General features: G+C 33.9%; 1 protein-coding gene across 1 annotated transcript in view; it reads right to left on the reverse strand.

The window, feature by feature from the left end:
• The window catches only part of fuss (SKI family transcriptional corepressor fussel), a 44165-nt gene extending 41553 nt beyond the window's left edge, over positions 1–2612 (reverse strand). Inside the window, exon 1 of the mRNA XM_076373097.1 lies at positions 2474–2612. The gene's annotated coding sequence lies outside the window, so the exon portion shown is untranslated. The remainder of the gene's footprint in view (positions 1–2473) is intronic.
• Between the last annotated feature and the right edge of the window lie 11789 nt (positions 2613–14401).

Here is a 14401-nt window from a genome sequence, read left to right on the forward strand (position 1 = left end):
AAGTAACGTTTGTTCAAATGAATTTGCTTTGATTGATTTGTTGAGGAAGATAGAAAGGGATATTGTAATTGGAATTATATCGTGTGTAATATATTATATAATCAGAACACGTAGTAAGAATATTATAGTTAATTGTATCATATAGTGTCAGTCGAAATGACTGACGAACATTCGAAATGATCTTAAAAAGGAATAGTTTCACTAGAATACTACAATCAGTGACAATAACATTCGTTAGTTCCAGTGTCAAAGATGATAAACATCAAATACTCCATATTCTAAAAAATTCCAATTACCATGGTTTATTTCACATGGAATCATTTGGTTAACACTAAAGCTATCAGATGGGCCAAATTGATCCATTATAGAATGCTCAGTTTGCAAGTGTTCCAATAATAACAAAACTTCTGTGAATAATTGTCAAATAAATTTCTATATTTATAAAAATACAATAATAATAAACCATCGAATCTTGAGAAATATATTGCACTAGTTTTAATTAAATCTTAGAAACAAGTCATTCCGAGATAACCTATCGTAAAATGTTCAGTTTGCAAGTGTTTCGATAATAAATCTTCTATGAACAATTGTCAAATAAATTTCAATATTTGCACAGACACAACAATAACAAATCCAAAAAATTCGAGAAATATATTGCACTAATTTTAATCAAATCTTAGAACCAAGTCACTGAAAGGTAACCCATTTTAAAATGCTCAGTTCGCAAATGTTTCAATGATAAGACTGTCGCAAGAAATTGTCAAATAAGTCAATGTTTTTATACAAATACAACAATAATAGAGCCAACAATTTTGAGAAATGTATTACACTAATTTTAATCAAACTTTAGAACCAAGTCATTGCAATTGCTCGGTTTCAGCGTTAAAACTGTGTAACGCGGGAGAACTTCAAGTCTTTCTGATATTTTCTGATTTGTTTCAATTCTAATGGAATAATTAATATTCCCTGTTAATCAGTTTTTGTTATCCACCAGAGAAGTGTGCAGAAATAAATATTATGGAGTATCCAGTGACTTGTTCCCAAAATTTTACAGGAAACATCTAAATTTCAATTGATGAAGACATTATCGACATTCTCACTTAAAATCCATGTCAGGACCACATAGGGAACCCCATGTACAAGTCCATCATCAACCATACAACTTATCTAACATCCCATATCTCTAATATGTAACCTTACAATCTATTCCATTCATTCCACCACAGAAAACATTAAACAATCATCAAATTTTTCAGTTCCAATCTTAAAATTAATCTCAGGATTTCACAAAAATCAGCATTACCCAACTAGTTCCATCATCAACTGTGCAACTCACCCAATATCCAACCCTATACAAAAAACACACAAAACATCCAAAGATCGTCAGAAATTTCAATTGAAATCTCAAAATCCATCTCAGGATTTCATAAAAATCAGCATTATCCTATCCATTGGTCCTATCATCAACCATATAACTCACCAACGTTCAACTCTATCATCCATTTCATTCATTCTACCACAGATAATATCCAAAAATCATCAATCTTCAGTTAACATCTCAAAATCCATCTTAGTTCCCCACAAAAAACAGCATTATCCCATCCAGATGTACCATCATTCATTCCATTCATTCTATCGCAGAGAATATCCAAATATCGTCAATCTTTTCACTTAAAAGTTCAAAATCCAACTCAGGACTTCACAAAAATCAGCATCACCCACCAGTCCATCATCAACCATACAAGACATCATGAACCCTATCAATTACATCATTCATTCCACACAGAAAACATAAAAATCCACAAACCTTTCACTTCAAATCCCAATTACCCCACGAAAATCATCATCATCCACCAGTCCATCATCAACCATACAACCCATCATCAACCACACCATTCATTCCACCATAGAAAACATCCAAGAATCATGAATCTTTTCAATTAGAATCAACCATTCAACCAAACTCAAACCTTCCACTCCAAATCCCAATTACCCCCCAAAAATCATCATCATTCATCAGTCCATCATCAATCATACAACCCATCATCAACCCTACCATCCACTTCATTCATCCACACAGAAAACATCCAAAATCATCAAACCTCTCAACTAAAATCAACCATACAACCAAACTCAAACCTTCCACTCCAAATCTCAAGAACTCCTCAAAAATCACCATCATCGACCATCATCATCAACCACACAACCATACAACCATACACCATCCACTCCACAAAACCCACCCAACCACCCAACCACCAAGCACCAACCACCAACCATCCATTCACTCCACACAAAAATCATCCAAGAATCTCCAAACCTTTCACTCCAAATCTCTACCCCACAAAAATCATCATCCAGCATCATCAACCTCTCAACCACCCATCCACTCCACAAAACCCACCCAACCATCCAACCACCAAGCACCAACCACCCTCACCCACGTGCACTTCACGCCACACCATGAAAATACCTGTCAGCCGATTTCGTCTCCTGAACTGTCGAACCTGCACAAACTCGCGCGTCCCGCTTCAAACCGCGGCGACCTCTCGCATCCCGTGTCCGCCGACCTCTCTCCCCGACTCGAACTTGATTAACCGAACCCGAGTCTCGTCGCGTCGAAAAGAGCGGCGCGAATCAAGGAGCGCGTCAGGGGTGGCGGCGACCGACTGTCCGTATTCGGGCAACGTTTCAGTATATACACTTTGCTGAAACCTCTTCCACCCCCAGGGGCGGGGGTGGGTGGGGCGGGGGTATATGGGACGAGAGAGAGACGAGGGCCGCGAAGAACCGCCCACGAGTGCCCCGGCCGCGTCGCGGCCAACCCCGTCGCGACGGCCGCGTGGAGAAGGCGGGGCCAGAGCGCCCTTGGATTTCGGGGGTGGCTCGCCTCAGGGGTAACTACAAACACGTACTTACCGAACATTACGATCATGCTGCCGGCACGCACACCAGGTGTAGGTGCTCGGTGGCGTCGGTGAACTTGCACGGGGCGCCTTCGCGCGGAGATTGATTTTTGAGAGATGGGTGCAGGGTTGGGGGTTTGGAATTCTTGGGTTGGGGTTGGTTTTGGAATTCTTGGGTTTTGAGTGGCTTTGAGATTTTGGTGGTGGGAGTACGTAGACGTTAAAGGTTGGAGCTTGGGATTGTTTTGTTCTTTGGGGGATGAAATTCTTATTTTGTTGGTTTGTTTTAAGTTTTGGTGATAGGATTAGGTGGATGGTAAGAGTTGGGGTTTTGGGGGTTGAAGGGATAATTTTGGAGTTTTGGAAGGATTGTTTTGTCGGTGAGCTTGCACGCAAGGAGATGCCTTGGTGTGGGAATTCTTTGGTTCTGGGTGGTTTACGAATTTTTGGGAATTCTTAGTTTTTGGTTGGTTTTGAGATTTTTGTTTTGTTGTTTGGTTTTGAGTTTTGGTGATAAGATTAGGTGGATGTTGAGGGTTGGGGGGTGTTGGAGGATTTGGGAGTTTTAGGAGATTATACGATTGTTTTTGGGGGTTTGGGAGGATTGTTTTGTTGTTTGCTTTTGAGTTTTGAAGGATTTGAGGATTGGAGGGTTGTTTTTAGGGAATTCTTGGTTTTTGGGTGGTTTTGAGGTTTGATGGGCTGAGGTGGATGGTAAAGACTGAGGTTTTGGAATTGTTTTGTTGTTTGGGGGGTGGAATTCTTATTTTGTTGGTTGGTTTTGAGTTTTGGTGATAGAATTAAGTGGATGTTAAGGGTTGGGGTTTTGGGGATTTTAAGAGGTTCAAGGGTTGGTGTTGAGAATTCTTGGTTTTTGGAGTTTTGGAATTTTTACTCTATGGTTTTTTTTTAATCATGGTCGATGGAATTCGATGGACGTTAATGTTTGAAGTTTTGGCAGTTTTGGGAGGATTTTTTTGGGGTGTGGGGGTGGTTTTAGTTTGTTGTTTGGGGGGTGGAATTCTTATTTTGTCGATAACAGTAAAACAGTTGATAATAGTAAAATAGTTGATAATAGTAAAACAGTTAATAGTAAAATTGGTAACAGTAAAACAGTTGATAGTAGTAAAATTGTTGATAATAGTAAAATAGTTAATAGTAAAATAGTTGATATTAGTAAAATAGTTAACAGTAAAATAGTTGATAATAGTAAAACAGTTAATGCTAAAATACTTAAAACACTTGACAACATTAAAATCATTAACACTAAAACATCTTTCCTCCAAACTTCCTCAAATCAATCTCCAAATTTCCAAATCACCCCAAAACAACCCACCTAACCCAAGAACACAACTTTGAAACACCAGCAGCCAATCAGCAACACTCCCGACTTATCTCGTCGCGATTAGGAGGCAGCCCTCCGAATTCGATCAGTATCACGCGAACCCTAAACCCCGTGTTTCCCCGTAACCGGCCACATGTCCGACCGTTTCAGGAAGTTAGCTTTAATACCCGACACGCGGCCTCATCAAAGCGAGCCTTTCACCATTGATGTGCGTTCAGTTCCATTGAGAGGCATCGTTTAACCGCTCCATCTTCTTTTGTCCGGGACCTAGTTTGCGGCCGCCGCCGCCCCCGACTCGATACTATCCCGTTTACCAATATCTCCGGCGGGGCCGAGGATAAAGTCACTTTAATTTTATCGCGTTGGATCGTCGCAGGAAACTTCTCGTCGATGACCGGTCGCGTAATCCATGTTAATTGCTCCAGGCCTGCTATTATAATTCTGGGTCTGCTGTGTTTGTGAGTTCTGCGTTTTAGGGTTGAGTTGATGTGGGTTTTTTGATTAGTTAGGTTTTGGGGGTTTTTGAGTATTTTTGGTAATGGTGTTCAGTTTTAATATAGGAATCATCAAATTTACTTGCAATATATCAATCAACATATCAATCAACATGTCAATCAACAAAATCACTTTCAACATATCAATCAACATATCAATCAACAAAATCACTTTCAACATTCAAAATCCCAAACTACAATATTATAATTCTGGTTCTGTTGCTGATGGCGAGGACTGTAATAAACTGTTAATTGAATTTTTTCAATGAATAATATTTATTAAATTTGATTAGCACTTAATTAAGTTAATGTGTATTGGATGAATAATGCTTATTATGTTTTATTGACTGTCAAGTAAATGGAAGTTCATTAGATTTTATTAACTGTTAATTAAATGGAGGTTTATTAGATTTTATTAAGTGTTAATTAAATGGAAGTTTATTAGATTTTATTAACTGTTAATTAAATGGAAGGTTATCAGATTTTGTTAACTGTTAATCAAATGGAAGGTTATCAGATTTTGTTAACTGTTAATTAAATGGAAGGTTATCAGATTTTGTTAACTGTTAACTAAGTAAATGTTCATTAAATTTCATAAACTGTTAATTCAAATGTTTCAACAAACAACATTCTTATCACCCAAAAAACTCTCAACCGTCAAAAACCAATGGCAACACAGAAAGGCAACAAAATCCCAACCCCGATGCATCTTTGTACCAACAAAAACCAGCCCTAACGAAACACCGTTTAACGAACCGCAAAGAGGCTGGTGCAGTTTCTCCCCCGGCTGGCCATTACGATTGCCGGCGCCCCTGCATGTAATAAATATTGTTGCGGACCCCTGCCAATTATGGTAGCGCGTTCTCTCTCCCTCTTCTACCGTAAGGAGAAAGAGGGGAAACTGACGATGCACGAACATAAGGTCGCGTCTCCGTTTCATCCCCGTGCCTTTCACCCCTGCGCAGTCAAGTAGCCTGAAATCCGTAACTGCATTATTTTATTAATGTCAGAGAGCCATGGTGACGTCGCGCTCGGCGAGCTCGTTGTTGACGGTCCTTAAAAAATGATCTTTCGCTCTGGTTGCTTTGGGCGAGTTGGTTGCACTCCCTTTTGTGGATGTGTGCGATTCGATTTGGGATGACTCTGATTTGCATGTGGAATGAGTGTGAGAGTGTGTTGTGTGAGTGTGAGTGTGAGTGTGTGAGTGTGAGTGTGTGTTGAAGTGTTAATGTATGAATAAATATATGTATATTTGTTGTGTGTTGTGTTGTGTGTTGAAATGTTAATATATAAATATATAAATATGTATATTAACAATATACTACAATATATCACAATATTATAACAACTCCAAATAAAACACAATATACAATATATATGTAGTTTTATAGAGTTTTATATAGTTTTATACAGTTTTATATAATTTATTTAGTTTGATATTTTATGTAGTTTTATATTTTTATATAGTTGTTTGTAGTTTTATATAGTTTTATAGTTGTTTGTAGTTTTATATAGTTTTATAAAGTTTCACAATGTTTTATGTTGTTTTATATCGTTTTATATAGTTTTGTATGGTTTTATATATTTATAAAATAATAAATAGTATTCATTGAAACACTTCAACTAACAGTTCATGAAATTTAATAAACATTATTCATTCAATGAACATTAACTTCGTTAACAGTTAACAAAATATAATGAACTTTCATATAATTAATTCTATTTCCTATGGTTTATTTTTTAGTTCTACCCCAATTTCCTGTTTCATTTTCGAATCATAATTAACAGAATTAATTTCTTTCAATATTTCAAGTTTCTAATTCCATTCCCTATAATTTACTTTCAAATCACAATAAAATTACTTTTAACATATCAATCAACAAATTCACTTTCAACATATCTACCAATAAAATCACTTTCAACATATCAATCAACAAAATTTCAACATTTCAATCAACATATCAATTAACAAAATTTCAACAAAATCTCAACATACCAATCAACAAATTCACTTTCAACACATCATTTAACAAAATTTCAACATTCAAAATCCCAACCAGCCCCCCATCCACAATCCAATCACCGTCCTTCCCACAACAAGTCTCAATTTCACCATTTATTCGAAGGCGACGACGCGTAGACATTTCCCCATTCTGTTACGTAACTCCATACACGGATTTTAGGCGTGCAACGCTGCCATGCTGCGCAGTCAATTAGTTTAATAGGCCAACAGTTGTTGTCCGCCGGAAGGAAGGGCGCCCCTCGTCGCGCGCCCCCCGAGGGGTGCTATTACCGGCGATTTATCGATTCGTCGGCGAAATCTGCAGTTGTCCGCGCTGATTCCTTGACTTCCTTCAGCGATTTACCTTGCGAGTGCTCCTTTGATCTGTTTCAATTTTCACGAGTGAGCTCCACGGCGCCAGGAGGTGAAGGGGTTGGTTCAAGGGGTGGGTATTATCGAGTCGCTTTCTTTGGTGCTTGCTAATTAAGGGTTGGTCGGGGGTTGTTCGGTTGTTTATTTGCTTGGGATTTTGTTGTTTGTTTGTGACGTTGTTTGATTGTATGTTTGTACATTTATTCGTTTGTGGATTTATTTGTTTATTTATTTGTTTGTTTGTTTGTTTAGGTGTTTGAGGAATACTATATTTCTACATTTATTTATTCGTTTGTGGATTTATTTATTTGTGTGTTTGGTCGTTTGTTTATTTGCTTGGGATTTTGTTTGTGAGGTTGTTTTGTTGATTGGCTGATGGTGTGGTTGAATATTTGTTTACTTGTTTATGAGGTTGTTTAGATGTTTGGGTAATGGTGTAGTTGAATATTTATTTATTTATTTTTGTGTTTATTTGTATATTTGTATATTTGTACATTTATTTATTTCAAATCTCAAGAGAAAGTAGGTTTAATAAAATGTAAAAAATATTATTCATTGTGAAAATTTAATTAACAGTCAATAATAATATTCAATTTCGTTAACACTTAACAAAATTTAATAAACATTATTCATTCAATAAACATTAACTTAGTTAACTGTTACCAAAATCTAAGAAACTTCCATTTAATTAACAGTTAATAAAACTTAATAAGCATTATTAGTTGTAATTAGACACTAATAATATTCTACTAGTATTCTAATAGTATTTTATACTATTCTATAAGAAACTAGGAATATTATTAGTTTCTTATTACAACTAATAATATTCTACTAATATTCCGTTCTATTCTATTAGAAATTAGGAATATTATTATTTTGGAATATTCCGCTTACGGACATAATTGGTTAAGTATTTAACTTAGTTTCCTAGAACTAGAAAATTATGATCACAGACGATTGTCGTCGTCGGAATAATAAAAAACCATCTTCTGCGGAATATTCCGCTTACGGACACAATGGTTCAACTCTCAAACTCTATTCTCAATTCTAAAACCCATAGAGTCAAAATTGTTCAAATAACACCATCCACAATGAACATTACTCCTCCACCCCCAGCTCCCGAGCGACGAGACGATCGTCGTCGGAATAATCGAAAATCGATTCGAAGAGTGCTGACCATGAGGATGCCTGCCGCGATTGCTTCGGAATTGTTTCAGATTGGCATTCGAGTGGCAAACACGTCCGCCCCGACGAAAGCGGGTTCGGGCTGCTGCTCGGAGGGTGGTGCTATTGCCAAGGAGCCGGCTGGAAGGGGTTGTAATCGGTATTATCCCTCGACTATTAGTGTCGAGAGGATCGGGGGGCCGCGCGGATTACACTTATTACGGCGGATACGTCGAGTAACATTATGCGTGACGCTTCGCGAGCTGCGTCGTCTACCCGGTAATTAAAAGCTCAGCTAAGACGCGAATGTTTGCAGACCAGTTTTCTTATTGTTTAATGAGTTTCTTTTTGGAGTGGGTTGTGCGTGTTTTTGGGGAGGTTGGAGAATAGTAGTAGAATATTATTAATTGCTCGTAGAATAGTATAGAGTACTATTAGATACTATTAGAATATTATTAGTTTCTCATAGAGTATAATAGATTACTATTCGAATACTAGGAAAACATTATTAATTGTAATGATAAATTAATAATATTCTTACATTCTCATAGAATAGAATAGAATACTAGTAGAATACTAGTAGAATATTATTAGTTACTCATAGAATAGAATAGAATACTATTGGAATACTAGTAGAATATTATTAGTTGTAATTAGAAACTAATAATATTCCTAGTTTCTATTAGAATAGAATAGAATACTGATAGAATATTACTATTTCTAATTAGAAACTAATTATATTTTACTAGTATTCTATACTAATCTATAAGAAACTAAGAGTATTATTACTTTGTCATAGAATAGTATGGAATACTATTAGAATACTAGTAGAATATTATTAGTTGTAATTAGAAACTAATAATATTCCTAGTTTCTATTAGAATAGAATAGAATACTGATAGAATATTACTATTTCTAATTAGAAACTAATTATATTTTACTAGTATTCTATACTAATCTATAAGAAACTAAGAGTATTATTACTTTGTCATAGAATAGTATGGAATACTATTAGAATACTAGTAGAATATTGTTAGTTGTAATTAGAAACTAATAATATTCTTAGTTTCTCATAGAATACTACTAGTATTCTGTTGTGATTTAGTTGTTAGTAGTTCCATTAGTAGTTTCTAATCACAACTAATAATATTCTACTATATTCATATACTGTTTGTTGTAATTAGAAACTATATTCTTCGTTTTTCATAGAACAGAATAGAATACTATTAAAATCCCAAAAACTATTCGTCCAACTTTTCGACGCCACTGTATTTACCATTTCTAGGTTATGTTTGCGGGCCACAATAGGCGCAGCACACAATAGAATAATAACCGTCGCTGGTGAATTATGCGGCACACGTGTCTCGGCATAAGTATGAAGTGATCCGACGAGTTTCCCCGGCCTCGATGACGTCTCGGGACGTGTCGGGGCGAGACATGGGCGTAAACGTCTCAATAATGGCTTTATTATGCGCCCGTTTTTCGCTGTTTCCCCGGAAATCTGGCAATTGATTCGAGAATCATTCTCGTTGGCGTGTCGTTAAAAGATATTTATGTACGCAAGCTTTTGATTTTGCTAGGGGTTTTTCTGTGGTGTGTATAGATTGTGTTAGGAGATAGGAGAGTGTTTGTTGGTTTTTTTTGGGAATTGTTATTGTTTATTGTTACTGTTGTGGATTTTCTATGGTGTTTTTAAATGTATTTACTAATAAATTGGAAAGTATTTATTTTTTCTTATATGGGAGTTTGGTATAAGAATATTATTAGTTGAAATTAGAAACTAATAATATTCTTAGTTTCTCATAGACTAGTATAGAACACTAGTAGAATATTACTATTAGTAAATGGTTACATCATAGTTAAATTATTAATATAATTATAGTAATAATTATATTATATAATTACTGGTATTAAATATTGGAAATTATTATTTCTAATTTCAACAAATATATTTAATTTATAAATCTGTAATAATAATATTAATAATAATGATGATGATGATGATGATGATGATTATTATAATGATGATAATGATTATAATGATTATAATGATGATAATGATTATAATGATTATAATGATGATAATGATGATAATGATGATAATGATTATAATGATGATAATGATGATAATAATAATATTCTGATGATAATAATGAGAAAATTAACGTGTTAATTAACGTGAATTAACGTTTACCTGCCAATCAATTCCGAATTGATTGACTTTATTATTAATTGAACTCGAGGAAGTTTAATTGTATAATTTGAGAATATTCATTTGTCTTCTGAAAGGTGTGTAATAGGAGAACAGGGTAGCAACCCCCGGTTAAGTGTTAACTGTGCCAACAGACCCCGTACCTTTCGCAACCCCTTACAGAACAGTAAAATACACGATGACCCTTTTCACCCTATGAACACTCGAGCCTCGAGAGAGCCGAGCACTCAAAGGATCGTAAACAAAACTCCTGATCTCGTTTTAAACGGTTCCTGCCAGCGTGAATAAAATTTCGATTATCCATTTCGGGAGCATCGGTTTACATTCGTTTCAATTATTTAGGGAAATATTCCCAATCGTGACTGAATATTTTATAGTAATTGTTGTTGTTAAAAATATTAAATATCTAATATTGTGATTAAGTTATTGTTATTTAGTTTGGGTTATGTTGTAATAATTATTATTGTTTATTAGATATTTAATATTTTGTAATTTGAATATTATTTTTTATTATTGTTTAGCTTGGGTTATGTTACAATAGTTATTGTTTATTAGATATTAAATGTGTTATGATATAGTTATTACCTTTTATTATTATCTATTTCAGGTCATATGTTATAATAACAATTACTAGTTATTAATTATTAAATATTTTATAATGTAATTATTATCCTGTATTATTATTTATTTCAGGTCATATGTTATAATATAGTTACTATTTTTTATTATTATCTACTTTATGTCATATATTATGGTAATAATTATTATTTATTATTATCAAAATTTCCTTGTGTAATGAATACTAAGAATTAGCATATAAATAATAGTACCATTCCTGAGCAGAGTAAAATTTCTATAATTAGAAAACTTTAATTGCTATAAATTAAGAGAAAGTGTTTTTCAAAAATTCGAAAATCTATAAATGAATACAATGATTATTTTTTAGAAATATAACAATAATACATCATTTTATTTATTGTTTAATTTTTGTGCAGAGTCAAATGCTTACAAGATGCTTGCACTGCCATCCACATTAAACGAGTGACATATTTTACGTTGGTACAGTAGAATCCTAAGCAAAAAATTATATTGTATAGAATGTCTATAATATCAACAATGGAAATGATAGACTGGACCATTGACAACAGATAAGACAGACCGACAGACGATATAAATTTTTATTACACTGCAAACGTTACCAACAAAGTATTTACAAATGAATATATATAAACAAAAAAAAAGATTTACACTTTAAAGTTGTATTTTGCAACATTTTTTAAACTCAATTGGACTGAAATTTTGTGTAAAAATAATTTTGAGAATAAGTATTTTACCAGTGCAGGTTATCATTTCCTACGTTACCATTATAGGATAAGACAAGCATTGTTACCAACGAGAGATAAGATATCATATAGTGGTAAAATGTCTCAGTAACCAGTGACTATATTCAAAATATTAAAGTCGTATTACTGCACTGATAAGTATGAAGCAAATCTACTATACCAGTAAACGATGATGATTTGCATTGATGATATCATGACCAGTACGGCTGGCAATTTTTTAAACGCCTAGGAACATCGTAGCGAAGATAGGAGATAAGGGACTAACTAGTTCAATCTATTCTGAAGATCTCAGTCTATACGTGGGATGTACCGTCCGTTGCACGGAACCTGTCACTCTCGTCTGAGTGGTTAGACTCCAAAGAACATGCCCCCCACGCGACTGTCTTGGCTCTGGTGCATGATTCGCTGCGGCGGACCCGCCCACCGACTTCTTCGCGCGGCAGAGAGTGGGCGGAGTCGTCCCCAGACTCCAATTAGACTCCTCCTCGCGTCTGACTCCGCCGCTATGTCAGAAGTGCCAGGTTCCATGCAACTAGTGCCGCATGAACTAAAATATTGTAAACGTCCTCTTAACACCAATGGTAAATTAATTTTTGCAGTTATCTTTAAATATACTAGGAAGTGACGTTACCAACAGGAGATAAGACTCGTCGGTAAAACAGCTCTTGTTCATACTGTTGAATGGTACATGCCTGTACTCTAATGGTAACGTGGAAAAATGACCTACAATGGTAAAGCAGGTCCCGTTTGTACCATAGAATGGTATATGTCCTGTACCCTAATGGTAACTTGGCAAATGACCCTACAATGGTAAAACAGTTTACTACAAAATTTTGTATTTTATTGAATTGTTTAGATTTTCAGAATTATTGTTTGATGTTTTTTTATCACGTTTTAATTATTGTTACCATTGAAGAGAAACACATACCTTATCAGTCGAGTAATGACTTGACTGACAGTTGAGTGTTAGTATTGCAGATGGCACCACCAGGTCATAAAAGTCACAGATTTTAACCCTGTGCAAGGGTAGGTTATTTAGAATATTTATTATTTTCATTATGGAACTCCAGTGTATTTAAAAATTTGCAATAATAAATGATCTTGATTGAAAGTTATTACAGGAAATTTGAGAAGTTAGTAGAGCCATGTTGTGGAGTGCCAGCTCGATAGCTCTTTGTCCTTAAATGAAATGCATTACTGTTCCGTTTTACTCAACCGTCCCTTTCACCCTAACCTCCCCTATTTATAACCTCAAGTAGGAAGTAGGCTTCTGTGAATACCTATATGTGCATGGTATTGTATTATATTATATTTGTATTATATTGTATTATTGTAGTATATTTTGTATGTATTATATTATTGAATTATATTATATTGTTGTAGTATACTTTGTATATATTGTATTATTTTTTGTATGTATTATATTATTGTATTATATTATATATGTATTACATTATATTTGTATTATATTAAATTTTATATTTGTAGTATATTTTGTATGTTATATTATTGTATTATATTATGCATATATTATATTATTGTAATATATTTTGTATGTATTATATTATTGCATTATATTATATATGTATTATATTTTGTATATATTATATTATATTTTTGTAGTATATTATGTATATATTATATTATTGTATTATATTTTGTATTATATTATATTATATTATTTTAGTATATTTTGTATATAATTATATTATTGCATCATATTTTGTATATAATTATATTATTGTATTATATTATGTATATAACATATTACTGTATTACATTATGCATACATTATATTATTGTAATATATTATGTATACATTACATGTATACAATATCAAGAGACTTTTTCCCAGCACTCTACTTAACACTCCCATAAAAATTCCAATTCTCCAACAATCCAGTCCACGTTCACCTTATTTACGTTTCTCCTTGGCTAAATGTAGTTTATCGGTTCTTGCATTTAAACTTGCTTTAATGAATATTGCTTACGATAATCAACCACCACAAATTAACCAGCTGAGGCCAATTAACTCGTCATTCGTCTACGCCTTTCACTGACCTTTAAGCTTCTTACTCGCCTCGCCATATACCTAATGATTCCTACATTCATCCAGCATGTACTTATTTACACCGTCTGTCCACATCGAAATCAAGCACTTTGATATATACCTATATACTGGGTGTTCAATATACATCAATAACTCAGACACAATCTCCTCAATTATGTCTTCTCCAATTTAATAAATCCAAAGAATATTTAATAAATAAATATTTTCTTCAATCTAATGAATCCAAAGAATATTTAATAAAAAAATAAATATTTTCTTCAATCTAATGAAACCAAAAAAAATTTTAGAAAAATGAGACTGAAACGAGTCATTGAGTTGCTAAATGTAATGTCAATTTTAATGACAAAATAAATTCATTTCATTTTCGTTATGTAAAATAAAGGATTACGTAAATTAGTCGTGTAATACGTGAAATACTATAGGTATTCGTGAGAATTCGAATTGGAAACTGGAGTTAACACTCTAATTAACACTGAAATTACGACACTTATT

The sequence above is a fragment of the Nomia melanderi genome, chromosome 1, assembly GCF_051020985.1.
Source record: "Nomia melanderi isolate GNS246 chromosome 1, iyNomMela1, whole genome shotgun sequence".
NCBI lineage: Eukaryota > Metazoa > Arthropoda > Insecta > Hymenoptera > Halictidae > Nomia > Nomia melanderi.